The sequence below is a fragment of the Canis lupus genome, chromosome 22 (genome assembly GCF_011100685.1).
Source record: "Canis lupus familiaris isolate Mischka breed German Shepherd chromosome 22, alternate assembly UU_Cfam_GSD_1.0, whole genome shotgun sequence".
NCBI classification, from domain to species: domain Eukaryota; kingdom Metazoa; phylum Chordata; class Mammalia; order Carnivora; family Canidae; genus Canis; species Canis lupus.
The window spans coordinates 450,694-465,346 of record NC_049243.1 but is presented as its reverse complement, the minus strand read 5'-3'; the positions used below and the strand labels follow the sequence as shown (position 1 = coordinate 465,346).

Sequence of the window (14,653 nt, the reverse complement as noted above, 5' to 3'; positions counted from 1 at the left end):
CAAATAGTAAAACTACAGTCATTTCATTCATGCAAATGCTAAGGTTCTCCCCACATGATGGGGGGGAAAGGACTGCGTGTGTCATCCTTTTCTTAAGAAGCATGGACTTCCCTGTTGCTCCTGGACCTGCCGCCAGGTGCTGGTTTGGCTGGAGAAGCCACCGCCCGGCGACAAAGCAAGGGGCCGAGTGGCGCAGCGCGTGTCCGTCCTGTTGTCTCACTGTCGCCCCCATTCCTAGGTCCCGGGTCGGAAGGAGGCCGCCCAAGCCCCTGCATCCATGTGCTTGTGTCTGCGGCCTTTCGGGTCCCGTTGTGCTGGGGCCTGGCCTGCATGGGCCCCACGGCGCGTGTAGGCCAAGGGCGGCGCCAGGACGAGGCTCCCCGGGCGGGCGTGGGAGCTGGGCCTCAGGTCACCGGAGCCCCGCCCGCAAGAGCCAGGGGGCAGGTAAGCCCGGGGGCTGTCGCACATCTGCGCACGCACAGGTTGTCCTTTGCTCCAGGCCGCACCAGCGACTGTGGTCACCACGCCTCTGGGCTTAATCAGTGTATTTTTAATGCACTTAGATGTCTGATATGACCATTATCTCCTCTTGACTTTTCTTGTTTTTTTTTTTTAAGATTTTAGTTATTTATTCATGAGAGACAGAGAGAGAGAAAGAGAGAGAGACAGAGGGAGGAGCAGCTCCCTGTGGGGAGCCCGGTGCAGGACTCGATCCCGGGACCCCGGGGTCATGCCCTGGGCCGGAGGCAGACGCTCCACCACTGAGTTACCCCGGTGCCCCTCTTCTTTACTTTTTTAAAGGGCGTATTATCTTTAATTTTAATTTTAATCTTGCTTAAAAAAAAAAGATTTTATTTATTTAGCGAGAGTGCAGAAGCAGGGAGAGGGGCAGAGGCGAAGGGAGCACGCAGGGATCTCAAGCAGCTTCCGTGCTGAGCTCGGAGCTGACTCGCGGTCGACCCCACAATCCCGAGCCCGTGACCTGAGACAGAGCAAGAGTCAGACCCTTAACTGCCTGAGCCAGGCCCCTCCCCCATCCTACTCTTGCTTCTTTACATGTCTATTATTTTCAAGTGTTTCTGTCAAATAAAATTAAATCTTAGGTTGCTAAAGAGAAAAAGGACCGAGGGAGAATGGACATTTAGAGTTTCTTTTTTATTTCATTGCCCAAAAATAAGCTGGAAAGGCATTTTGGAATTCTTGAAAGGCTAACCCTAGACGTTAGGACCGAGTGTGGAAGCAAGATTCCCGACCTTGGACGCCAGCTGTGCCTCACAGCCGGGGAGCCTCGGATACGTCTCTTAACCTCTCCGTGTCCTCAGGAGTGACTCCTGGGGATCACATCCTGACACCTGCCACAGGCCGCGGAGATCGCACGCGGCCACACGCAGCTCCGGGACAGCGCCCGGCAGGTGGGACGTTCTCAGTAACCGCCGCCTCGTGGTCCGGCCTCCCCGGGGCGTGTGCTCCCCGAGGACAGAAACCCCCGGTTCAACACTGCCCCATCCCCAGCACCCAGAAGACAGCAGTGACGGTTTGCAGCCCAGTTCACTGAAGTTCCACGAGTACCCATGAGCACTCACGACAGGCCCGACGGGCCCAGACGTCCAGCGATGGGTGAGGGTTGGGCCCTGGCCCAGAGGGGCGGACACAGGAGGGGGGCTCTCCCCACTGTTCCTGAGCCCGGAACCCCACACGCTCACGCTCACACTCACACTCACACTCCGTCCTCTGGTTACTTCCTACATCGTTCGCATCCGTAAGACGCTCAGCTCAGGTTCGACATCCGCACAGAAACGTTTCCCTGACGCCCAGCATGGGCGGGCACCGTGGGCACCTGCGCTTCTGTCCTGTCCTTAGCAGGTGGGGATTTGTGGGGCTCCTGCCCCCGAGACACTGAGCAATTGGAGGTCGGGACAGGGGATTCCAGCTCTGGGGCCTCGGCGCCCGCCCAGTCTCTGCCATGTAATCTGTGTGTAATATGTGGTAAAGAAATTAAAGATGAAGAAAAATACTTGGTAATCTTCACAAGTCCAGAGGAGTTTTTTTTTAAATATATTTTTTAAGATTGTATTTATTTATGAGAGAGAGACAGAGAAACATGAGAGAGAGGCAGAGACACAGGCAGAGGGAGAAGCAGGCTCCATGTAGGGAGCCCGAGGTGGGACTCGATCCCAGGACTCCAGGACCACGCCCTGGGCTGAAGGCAGCGCTAAACCGCTGAGCCACCCAGGCTGCCCGTTTTTTTTTTTTTTTTTTTTTTTGAACAGCTCTGTCACAGCTCGGAGAACAAAGCCCTGTGCTCTACTGCAGACTGGTTGTAAATGGCAGAATAAACCCAACTTTATAAAATCACCTTTCCCCCTTCCCAAGTACTACATGGTTTTGAGGGCTGCCTCAGAGGAAGTATCTCCCTTCAGTGGCGAGACACGAAGATAAGATGTCACATCCTGTCGGTGAGGTGGGCAGGGCCCAGTAAGAGGAGCCCAAGGGGCCAAGACGACTGCAGACCCCGAGTCGTGTCTACGCGGCCTGGGCAACCTTGCTCCCTCGTGAAACTGTGTGGGGTGGAGGTGGGTCCCCCATCAGAAGGGTTCTGGGGAATACCTCTTAAAACGGTGAATTAGAGCATCTCTGGGGGTCGTGGAAATGCAGAAGATACTGGTCAAGGTAAGTAAGTGGTGTGGCCAGTGCTGGGGGATTAAGTGCTGGTATGATCCTGGCCATAGGGTCCCCCGGGACTGGGGGGCTGTCTGGGGACACTGTCGCCGCACCCATGTGTCCTCCTCGGGTGGGGAGGGAGGCTTTGGGAACATGGGCAAGGACGCCTGCACCCCTCGGGCCTGCCCTGCGGGCTCCCCGCTGCACCTGCGGCATGTGCTCAAGGAAGAACCGGTCGAAGATCAAGAGACGAGGCCCCCAAGGATAAGGCCTTCCCCTCCCCCACTCCCCTCCCCCGCCTCGCCTCCCCTCCCCCTCCCCCACTCCCCTCCCCATCTCCTCCAGCTCCCTCCCCTCCCCCACCTCTTCCCCTCCCCATGCCCTCCCCTCACCCTCCCTTCTCACACTGCTTCCCCTCCCCCACTCCTTCTCCTCTCCACCCTCCCCTCCCCCTCCCCTCCCCTCCCCCACCTCCTCCCCATTCCCTGCTGGGCTCCCCTCTTCCTCCCCCCCTCCCCTCAGTCCCGGGGCAGCCTCCCGGCCTCCACTCGAGGTGCCCGCCCGCCCCCACGGCCAGCTCAGCCTCCTTACACATCCCAGTTCCCATGACTGTTCAGTTGTTTACAGCACAGTACAGATTTATTTGGAGAAAGGTTTTAAGTTATTTCCGTGGCATGATCTCGATGTGTTCAAGCTTCTCTGCTCTAATGGAAGAGGCTTGGTACACTAAATTTGGGTGCAGGGATTTGGCCTGTCGCTGGCGTCCAGGTCGCCTGCCCTCGGGAGTGACCTGTCCTAGTGGCCGCCAAGGCCCGAGGCTGAGGTTGTGGACTCTCCGCCCAGTGCACTTCGTGTGGATGGATCCCAGATTTAGCTCTTGCCGGGACTCGGTGAGAAAATGAACTTGGGGTTTAAATAAACTAGTAACTGACAATATTGGGAAAACACCAAATAGTTTTTCTCAGCTTCTTCTCTCTCTTTCTTGTGACCAGACTCTTCACCAAGTCTTTGCCTCCCCTCTGACGCCATAGGACAGCTCAACACCTTGTTTTTCTTGGGTAAACATCTGATATGGTTTGTATATATTACAGATATTTTTGTAGGTGCATATGTATTTCCTTTATTAAAAACAATCTGCTTCCTCCTCTCTAATAGTAACTGCTTGTAAGGAGAAGCACAGGCCGCCTATAGGGGAGGGGTGAAAAAGAGGTTTTCTTCTACAGTACGTACTGTAGTCTACCTTTTGAAATCTGAAGTGTGAATTATCTATTCAAGTTCATGTATTGATTGACTCTTAAAACTACAATGTTCAAGAGAAATTATTCTCTCCTAGAGAGAGTCAAAAACACTATATATTTCATTTATGAGGAAGGCCTTATTTATTTATTTTTTATTTAAATTCAATTTAGTTAACATATACTGTATTTCTAGTTCTAGGGGTAGAATTTAGTGATTTATCATTTGCATATAACACCCAGTGCCCATCCCATCAGGTGCCCTCCTTAGTGCCCGACACCCCCCGACCCTTCTCCCCTCCAGAGACCCTATGTTTGTTTCCCAGGGTTCGCCCAGGGTTAAGAGTCTCTTGTAGTTTGTCAGGACTTTTTTTTTTTTTTAATGGAAAAATAAACTGCTCTGGATAAATATTGTTGTAGAAAAATATTCCTCAAAAATGATTGTTAAAGGCACCTCCAACAAAACTTAAGCCATATGCAAGTAGAAATTATAACAATATATTCTCAAACATAATTTGAAAGCAATTTTACAGTAATGTTATGTTTCCTCAGTTTATATCAGTAGTAGCAAAATACACATGCCGTGGTAGATACTGAAAGGCATTTATTACTGAATAAAGACAAAGTACAGTCCTTAGTGGTGGCAAATGTCTAGAAACACTCCCATTAATGTGAAGAATAGTACAAAGATGATGTGTTCACCACTGTTTTTTTTAATACCTGAGAAACAAAATAATACATACGTATATTGTTAAAGAGAAAGCAAATTCATCATTTATACATGATAATATCTACTTGAAAAATATACAATAATCCATTAAGTCTGTTAAAACTAATGTCAGGTGGGTAGTTATAAAACTTTTAAGGGGATCCCTGGGTGGCGCAGCGGTTTGGTGCCTGCCTTTGGCCCAGGGCGTGATCCTGGAGACCCGGGATCGAGTCCCACATCGGGCTCCCAGTGCATGGAGCCTGCTTCTCCCTCTGCCTATGTCTCTGCCTCTCTCTCTCTCTCTGTGTGTGTGACTATCAAAAATAAATTTAAAAAATTTTTTTAAATAAAAAAAAAATAAAAGTCGATAGGCTAGATGCTGGGACAACTGGATATCCACATGCAAAAGAATGAATTTGGACCCCTACCTCACACCATACATACAACTTAACTGTAAATGGATCATAACAGTTAAAATAAAAAAATCTTGGAAGAAAACGCAGGAGTAAGTCTTTGTGACCTTGGATTTAGCAATGGCTGGTTTAAATATAATACCAAAAGCACAAATGACAAAATAAAAAATAGATACATGAGACTTGGTCACGCTTTAAAACTTTTGTGCTTCAAAGGACACCACCAAGAAAGTGGAAAAAAATGGAAAAAAATATTCACAAATGATATATCTGATGTATCTGATGTTTATAATATATAAAGAACTCTTGCAAATCAATGATAAAAAGATAAATAACCCAATTTAAAAATGGGCAAAAGACTTAAGGAGACTTTTCTCCAAAGACAACATACAGTTGGTCGAAAACCACATGAGAAGAGACTTGCGCTTCAGCCACTATTGGATATACTGACCACCTGGAGTTAGGGTCACCCCACAAAGTAAAGGGCACAACCTGACAAGACCACAGGTATGATTTGCCTGCCCTTTGGAGGTCCCGGGCCGTCCACACTTCTGATCACAGAGCGATTACTCAGGTGTCTCCATGACTCCCTTCGAGTGGATAATTCACTGGAATGACTCACAGGACTCAGGAAACTAAGCTGATGATTATAGTTTCATTACAAAAAACAGATTAGAAACAGCTAATGAGGAGACTCATAGAGCTGGGGGGAGGGGAGATAGGGAGTGACTGCTGATGGGCACGGGGTGTTTTTACCGGGTGACAAACATGTTCTAAAGTAGATCGTTGTGGTAGCTGCAAAACCCCGTGAAAATACAAAACACCACTGAGAAGTACACATTAGAAGGATGAATTTTATAGTAAGTGAATGATATGTCAGCGAAGCTGTAATTTAAAATAAGTCAATAGGCTGGATAAAAGTTAAAAAGTATAATTTAAAAAATCAAAAAAAAAGAAAGAAAAAATCCTATTTAACAATAACAACATTAAGAATGAACTTAACGTGAAATGCGCTAGGATAAGAGAAGGATCTATAAATCTTGATTGAGGGTCACAATCAAAGACCTAAATAAATGGAAGGATAAACTCTGTTTCTTGATATTTTAATATTGTAAAGAGTAATTTCTTCCTGAATTCACATATAAATTTAATAGTATCTCAATGAAAGCCCCAAAGGATTTGAGAGGGTGGAGGAAGAAGAAGTGTGCTAAAATTAGTATAAAGAAGATACTATATGTAACATAGTATAAAAATATATGCAAGATGGGGTCCTGGGTGGCTTAATGGTTAAGCATCTGCCTTCAGCTCAGGTCATGATCCCGGGCTTCTGGGATCGAGTCCCGCAACCGGCTCCCTGCTCAGCGGGGAGTCTGCTTCTCCCTCTCCCTGTGTCTCTGCCCCTCTCTCTGTGTCTCTCAGGAATAAATAAATAAAATCTTTAAAAATAGGGCAGCCTGGGTGGCTCAGCGGTTTAGCGCCGCCTTCAGCCCAGAGCATGATCCTGGGGACCCAGGATCCAGTCCAGCGTCGGGCTCCCTGCATGGAGCCTGCTTCTCCCTCTGCCTGTGTCTCTGCCTCTCTTTCTGTGTATCTCATGAATAAATAAATAAAATCTTTTAAAAAATCTTTTAAAAATAAATAAAAGACATGAGATAAGATATAAAAAGTCAAAATATATTATAAAATGATACTGATTGAAAGTATAGTATTGGTATAGGACTCATAGACAGAAGAACCAATCAGAATAAAAAGTCTGGAAGTAAATTTAAATTTAAGAATTTATTATATATTAATAATAGCACTTCAATTGAAGAAAGGAACTATTTCATAAATGTTAATATAATTGCCTAAACAGTAGGAAAAAATAAAGTTAGGTTCTTACCTCAGAGCTATAATCAGAGGTTGTGTAGGCTAAAGATTTAAATGTGAACAAGTTTTTAGGAAATCTGTAAACTGGGAGGAAATAAAGTTTCTCTTGGATTATTTATATAATTTCGTGTACTGAATGTGAAACACATTTTTAGTATTGTGACATAGGCAGAATTATAAAGGAAAAATTGATACATTTGATTACTTTTTTAAAAAGACTCTTAAGAATTATTTGAGAGAGGGAGTGAGTGAGAGAGAAAGAGAAAGCACAAGTGAGGAGAGGGAGAGGGAGAAGCCGGCTCCCCTCTGAGCCGGGTGCGGGCCTTGGGGCTCGATCCCAGGCCCTGGCATTATGACCGGAGCTGTCGGCAGATGCCCAACCCACTGAGCCACCCAGGCGGCTGATATAGTTGGCTATTAAGATAACCTTTATGCCCAGAAAATTAAATTTAAAGTTAGGACAAACTTCAGAAAAACAAGTTGGAATATATGTAATTCTGTACATAGAATATACATGTGTGTATGATAAGTATATAGACAGGACTCTTTTTAAAACCTCTTTCACCCAATTTTATTAAGAATTTTTAAGATTCTAGTATAATTAACATAGAATGTTACGTTAGTTTCCGGTGTATGATATAGTGATCCAGCAATTCTGTACATTCCTCAGTGCTCATTGTGGTAAATGTATTCTAATCCCAATAAATACACCATTAAAATATTATTTAATAGTTGCATGATATTTTATAGTTTGTGCATATTGTAGTTTTTAAATCAATATCATGCTATCAAACATTTATATTATTTCCTGTTTGTTTGTTTTTTAACTTCTGTAAACAATGCATCAATGGACTTCCTTGTAAATAAATCTTTGTATAAATAACTGGTTATTTCCCCAGGACAACGTATTTATAAAATATTGTGCATCTATCAAATAATATTTTAATAGTGTGTTTATTGACATGGATAATATTTATTACATATTGGTAAGCTAACATATAAAATGGCATGAATGTAGCTTGTAAAAATTGTAAATGCTAATATATACCCCATTTTGGCAAAGGTCTGTATGTAAATAAACCACCCTGGTTTATTCTGCTGTCAGGATTATGGATAATTTTTCTTTTTCATGTGTCTCATTTTCATTTTTCTATAATTACATGATAAAAGGATTTTCAACAGATAATGACAAAATTCAAACATTGAAAGGGAATAAATGGAGAAATTACCTAGAGAAATAAAAGAGAGGGCACCTGGGCATCTGCACCTGACTCGGGTCATGAGCTCAGGGTTCTGGGATGGAGCCAGGCTTTGGGCTCCCTGCTTAGCGGGGAGCTGCTTGTCCTTCTCCCATTGCCTCTCTGCCCCTGCCTCCCCAGCTCGTGCTCTCGCTCTGTCTCTCAAATAAATAAATAAAATCTTAAATAAAATAAAATAGAATTCTGGGGCACCTGGGTGGCTCAGAGGGTTAAGCATCCACCTCTGAGTCTCAGCTCAGGTCTTGATCTCAGGGTGGTGAGTTCAAGCCCGGCTTTGGGCATGTGAAAGGCATGTGGTCTCTTAAAAAGAAAAATAATAAATAAATAAATAAATAAACAAATAAATAAATAAATAATAAATAAATAAATAAATGAATAAGAATCCTGAAGAAAAATTTTCTTCGTGACTGCAGATTAGCCTACTTTGGTACCGTGAGAAAGATCCTCTGGTCTCCTCCAAACCCTGACCTGCAGCTAAGTGACGGAGGAAAGGAGAGCCTGAATGTTCTTTGTGAAATCCTGCCTGTGCAGGGCTATTTTAAAAATCTTACTAATGGTCATAAAGGATCTTGAAAACTGAAGGCTGAATAAATTACGATGATGGAAATGAATGAGCAGAAAATCTACGGTCTGGGAATTTTTAGATGTATGATAAATCAACTCGGCATCTAAGTCCTGATTTTCAGATGGAGCCACACAGCCCGTGCTGGGGAATTCTTAAGGCCTGCTGCCCGCCTGGCTATTTCATTTTATTATTCTCTTCATTTTTTTTTTCCAAGAATGCTCGGACCGAAATTTGGCTTCCTGTCGTTATAGTTCTTTAAGAAATAAATATAAATTCTCGCATAATGGGATTAAAACTCGGTTCTCTCTCATGGTAACGCGTTCAGAGATGGGTCCCGAGGAGCACACACTGCTCCCTGCCATAGACACGACCCGTGGTGCCAAGCCGGGGAGGGCTCCGCTCCTCCGCAGGTGAGGGCAGGGTGCATGCAGAGGGCAGGCCGCCAGCCCGGGTGCAGCCGGGGGTGCACTCTGGGCCCCCCACTGGCCTTTCATGCTGCGCCGTGGCCCACGCGAAATAGAAGGCCGCGATGCTTCGGTCATGTGTTATTTGAATATGCTCTTGAGGGAGAAGAGAGCCCTCCCGGAGTCGGCGGCGGGTGACCTGGAAGCCAGGGCTGGGAGCAAGGGCTGCGCGGCCCAGGCCTGCTGGGGACCGGTGCCCGGCTCCTGGCCCTGCGGGAAGCTGGGGTGGGCGCCTGCCGGGGCCTGGGCCCGGGCCTGATCCTCCTCCCCGTCCCGGCCGCGCTGTGCTGTCCCCACCTCCCAGGAGCGGAGACGACATGGAGGGAGGCACCTTCCTTCGGGGAGCCCAGGGAGGACTCGGGGAGGCTCTCGGCAGCCGATGCCCGGGCACCTGCAGGTTTGAGGGTCTCCAGGCGGAAAGGCCTCTGAGCTGCAGGTGAACGCTCGTGTGCCCCCGTCCCCAAGCCCCTAGGTTAAAACCCTGATCACCAACATGACACCGCGTGGATGGGGACCTCAGGACACCTGAGAGGCGAAGAGGGTTACGGCAGGCCATGGAGGGGGGCCCTCACGGCCGCAGGAAGAGACACAAGCTAGTTGTCTGTCTGCGAGGCGAGCACCAGGAGGGCCCCGTGAGGACCCAGCCAGGCCCCGGCTCCACGGCACCCAGATCTCAGGCCTGCGTGACGTGACCCTGTTTGGCTTCCTGGACTTTCCGAGACACTGCGGCAAACGCAGCAGCAGTACCTGACTCCTGGGAGCCCTGGGACATGTCCGAAGTCTGTCCTACTCAGGGCGACTGCGCAGAAGACAAGTTAGTAGTTGAAGGCAGAAAGCTGAAGAAAGCAGTGCTTTATTTTTACAAAAAAACAAAACAACAACAAAAATATATATATATTTATTTATTTATCTATCTATTTATTTATTTATTAGCTTCTCGAGTGCTAAAGTAGGAAAAAAGTATTACTCTCTACCTCCTACCCCATTATCAGCCCCAGTTATATAGTCAGTTATTCAGTTAGATGGGAACTTAGCGTCTAAGAGGAAAAGTTTAAAGAACATTTGTTTCCCAAATTATGTTTGTTTGCACCTTGTTCAGGACACTGGAAAGGCCACTTAGAGTAAGTCACTTGTGTTTCATATAAATAGTGAAAAGTCTCTGATTCAAACTTCATCTTGAAAAATCAGGGATGCCCCGGGGAGCCCAGGGGTTGAGCATCTGTTCCGGCCCAGGTCGTGACTCCGGGTCCCGGGATCGAGTCCCACGTCGGGCTCCCTGCATGGAGCCTGCTTCTCCCTCTGCCTGGGTCTCTGCCTCTCTCTCTGTATCTCTCATGAATAAATAAATAAATAATATATTTAAACAAACTTCATCTTGAAAAATGAAACAAAAATTGCGAAACTATATTTATTTTTACTTTATGTTGAACAAAATGTAGGCTCTTGTGATAACTACCGGCTGATTTTGACAACGAAGAACAAATCCAGGGATTGCTTCAGAGTCTTTAACCTGGCTTTTCCAACAACATTCTAAACTAGCAGAAATGACGCTCCTTCCCGTATGTTTCATTTGTGCAGCACAACGATGAAGATGAACATTGGTTTGAGAGTTTTAGTGATTTCACCGGGGTCTCTCAATCCTTTACTTTGGACTCATGGGAGTTGGACTCATCTTTGGAAAAATCTCTGCAGTCTTCATCCTTCCAGATATTTCTCTTCAGCTGTGGACCTCTGCATTCAAACATGGTCTCAGCACGTCCAACATACAACTCTTGGTTCTTGATCTTCCTTGGTGCCCCCCACCCCCCACCCCCTGCCCAAGTCATCTTCTCTCCTCTAGCTGCTCAAGACAACCTTCTAGGACTTATTTTTGAGTCTTTTTTCCTTCTTTCACACCTGATCCACCGACAGGTCCATTAGCTCTCTACCCCCAAACCCACCCATCTCACTACCTCCTCCGCTGCCTTCCAGTGCCTGCTGCCGCCACCCCTTGCCTGAACTACTTCAGCAGCTTTCTTTTTTTTTTTTTAAGTTTTATTTATTTATTCATGAGAAACACAGAGAGAGGCAGAGACACAGGCAGAGGGAGAAGCAGGCTCAGTGCCGGGAGCCCGATGCGGGACTTGATGCCGGGACCCCGGGGTCACGCCCTGAGCCGAGGGCAGATGCTCAGCCACGGAGCCCCCCTGGGCGTCCCTGTTCCATACTGTTGCGAATCTTGCTTTCTTTCACTTACAAACGCGTCCTCCAACTCTTCCCATAGCCGTAGATAGAGACCTTCCTTGTCTGTTTCCACAGCTGCGCGTCACACCACCCTTGTCTAACCAGGCCCCTTGTGCTGCACATCACAAATGCATCCAGTTTTTGCTCTTACAAATAAGGCAATAATAAATAACCTCATACATGTGTCAGTCCATACATGAGTCTTTGGGATAGAATCCCAGAAATGCAATAGCAAGATCGTATACTTTAGACCACTTGCCAGTGTCCAAATGAAGGTTTTAGAGATAAATCTGATCGTCACTTCTCTTGCTTAAAGGCTCCCCAAACTCCCCATCCCAATCAAAATGAGAACATCCAAGAACGACCAGTCTCCACCCAAGCTGCCCTGTGCCCACCTCGTCGATGGCGCCCCGTCACTCCCTCTCCTGCACTATGCAACTGAGCACCCTGACCTCCTTCACGAATCTTTTTTTTAAACATTCAAGTTTATTTTTTTTATAAATTTTTATTTATTTATGATAGCCACACAGAGAGAGGGAGAGAGGGAGAGAGAGGCAGAGACACAGGCAGAGGGAGAAGCAGGCTCCATGCACCGGGAGCCCGACGTGGGATTCGATCCCGGGACTCCAGGATCGCGCCCTGGGCCAAAGGCAGGCGCCAAACCGCTGCGCCACCCAGGGATCGCTCCTTCACGAATCTTGAAAAGTTCCATAGCTTTGCAAGATGAGCAATCTCTTCACTTTGATTTGCATTGTATTTGTGCCGTATTGTCAAATATGTATAAAAATGCGGCCATCAGCTGGGGACCTGATGAAAGGCTTGATCCTGGATGGAGAGAATCAGTGCTCATGTTGAATGGAGATGGATATTTGAGCGGGTTTTAGGCGCAGTCACTTGGTAAGTAAACATGTCCAGGTTACGGTGATTCCTACTGTCCGTCTCCTGCACCCCTTCAAACTTTGGGAATTCAGGTAATGGCTGTTGAGACACCGAGGATGCTCCACATTTCAGCGCGGCGGGGCCCGGAGCGCGGAGCGGGGAGGCAACGGCCGGGCTCACGGAGAAGCGCCGTGGGGCTGGTGCCACGGATGCCACGTCTGCCGCGACTCCGGCCCTCGAAGCCGCCCCACCTTTCCGGGCCACCTCATTTATGGATGAAAAGGAAGAAAGTGGGATTCCCCATCATTAGCCTCAACGCCCCACGGATTCTTTTTGTTAACTCCACCCCTCATTTTCACGATCCATCGAGAACCTCTGTCGGCTAAAAATTATTTGTTAGTGATGTACTTATCGCTTTATAGTCTTATTATTTAAATGCAAAAAAAATTTATTTATTTATATGTTACCATGTTCACAGTTTGTTGTTACTACGTCCGTATTCACTGCTGATTTATCAAGGACCCGGATAGTCTCCAACTCTGCTTACCCGTGCATGCTCAACTGACCTGGGCTGGCCTGACGCAATCCCACCCGAGCAAAGAGGTTTCAAAGCTTGATCATCCTCGATGGCCCTGCCTTGTTCAGCCCCCAAGAATGAAGAGGCTGTAGCTGGGGAGTCCCCGGTCCCAGCCGACAGGTCTCCCTACGGGCCTGGGAGTTGGTGTTGTGGACACACCATCCGGCGGGGTGTTTTCTTCACGGGGCGCCTCGCAGCACCCTCGGCTCACGAGGGGCTCTGGGCAGAAGGGAGGGTGGGGAGGGAGAAGGGAGGGCAGGAGGTCTTAGGGCCTCCCAACCTATTCTATCTAGAGTAGCCCCACTTTTTTCTGTTACATGTTGGGTTCTGAGACTTTGTTTGAAGAAAGGGCTCAAACTGTTGAAAAATAATTTGGAACCCAAGAAACAATCCAGTCAATAGTGGCAGAAGACACGAGCAGACCTTTCTCCAAGGAAGACACAGACAGGGATCCCTGGGTGGCGCAGCGGTTTAGCGCCTGCCTTTGGCCCAGGGTGTGATCCTGGAGTCCCGGGATCGAGTCCCACGTGGGGCTCCCTGCATGGAGCCTGCTTCTCTCTTGCCTGTGTCTCTACCTCTCTCTCTCTCTCTCTCTTTCTCTCTCTCTCTATATATATATCATAAATGAATAAATAAATCTTTAAAAAAAAAAGAAAGGAAGGCACAGACACGGCCACCAAGCACAGGAGGAAATGCTCCATGTCACCTGCCGTCGGGGAAACACAAATCAAAACCACGATGAGATCCCACCTTACCCCAGTGAGAATGGGGAACATTAACAAGATGGGACACAACAGATGTTGGAGATGATGTGAAGAAAGGGGAACCCTCTTGCACTGTTGGTGGGAATGTGACCTGGTGCAGCCACTCTGGAAAACTGTGTGGAGGTTCCTCAGAGAGTTAAAAATAGACCTGCCCTACGACCCCACAATTGCACTGCTGGGGATTTACCCCAAAGATACAGATGCAGTGAAACGGCAGGACACCTGCACCCCAATGTTCACAGCAGCAATGTCCACAATAGCCACACTGTGGAAGGAGACTCGGTGTCCATCGACAGATGATGGATAGAGAAGCTGTGGTCTCTGTATACAGTGGGATATTCCTCAGCCATTAGAAACGACAAATACCCACCATTTGCTTCGACGTGGAGGGACCTGGAGGGAGTGACACTGAGTGAAGTGAGTCAGTCGGAGAAGGGCAAACATTATATGGTCTCATTCATTTGGGGAATATAAATAGTGAAAGGGAATAAAGGGGAAAGGAGAGACAATGGGTGGGAAATATCAGAAAGGGAGACAGAACAGGAGAGACTCCTGACTCTGGGGAAGGAACTAGGGGTGGTAGAAGGGGAGGAGGGCGGGGGTGGGAGTGACTGGGTGACGGGCACTTGGCGGGATGAGCACTGGGTGATATGCTATATGTTGGCAAATCAAATTTAAATAAAACATTCAAGAAAATAATAATAATTTGAAAAATCCGACAGTCAAACTTTATTGCATCGACAAGGATGATGAAGCCTGGAAAACGTAATAGAAGTCACTGAAGGTTCCAGAGCTTATTAACGGCAAGACATTCAGTCAACCCACAGGTAGTCATTAAACCCCGTGGAAACAAAAATGATAAATACAAAATTTTGATTCGGTCTTGGAGGGCAAGCAAGCTGTGGGCCACCCGGTACGGGTCAGAAGTGGCGGCGCCAAGACCCTTGGCTCCACCCCTGTGGACACTTGCCCTTGGTGGCTGTGGCGGTGGGGACGGCGAGGGGACAGCCGACCTGGGCCTGGCAGCAGCTGACA

The 14,653-nt window shown here is 47.4% G+C and overlaps 1 long non-coding RNA gene across 1 annotated transcript; it reads left to right on the top strand.

The window, feature by feature from the left end:
• The first annotated feature begins 3,164 nt into the window (after positions 1-3,164).
• Positions 3,165-13,029, top strand: LOC102156068. Its single transcript, XR_005376114.1, has 3 exons — positions 3,165-3,551; positions 3,654-3,719; positions 12,370-13,029. It is a non-coding gene; the product is annotated as an uncharacterized LOC102156068 (long non-coding RNA).
• Positions 13,030-14,653: the final 1,624 nt, after the last annotated feature.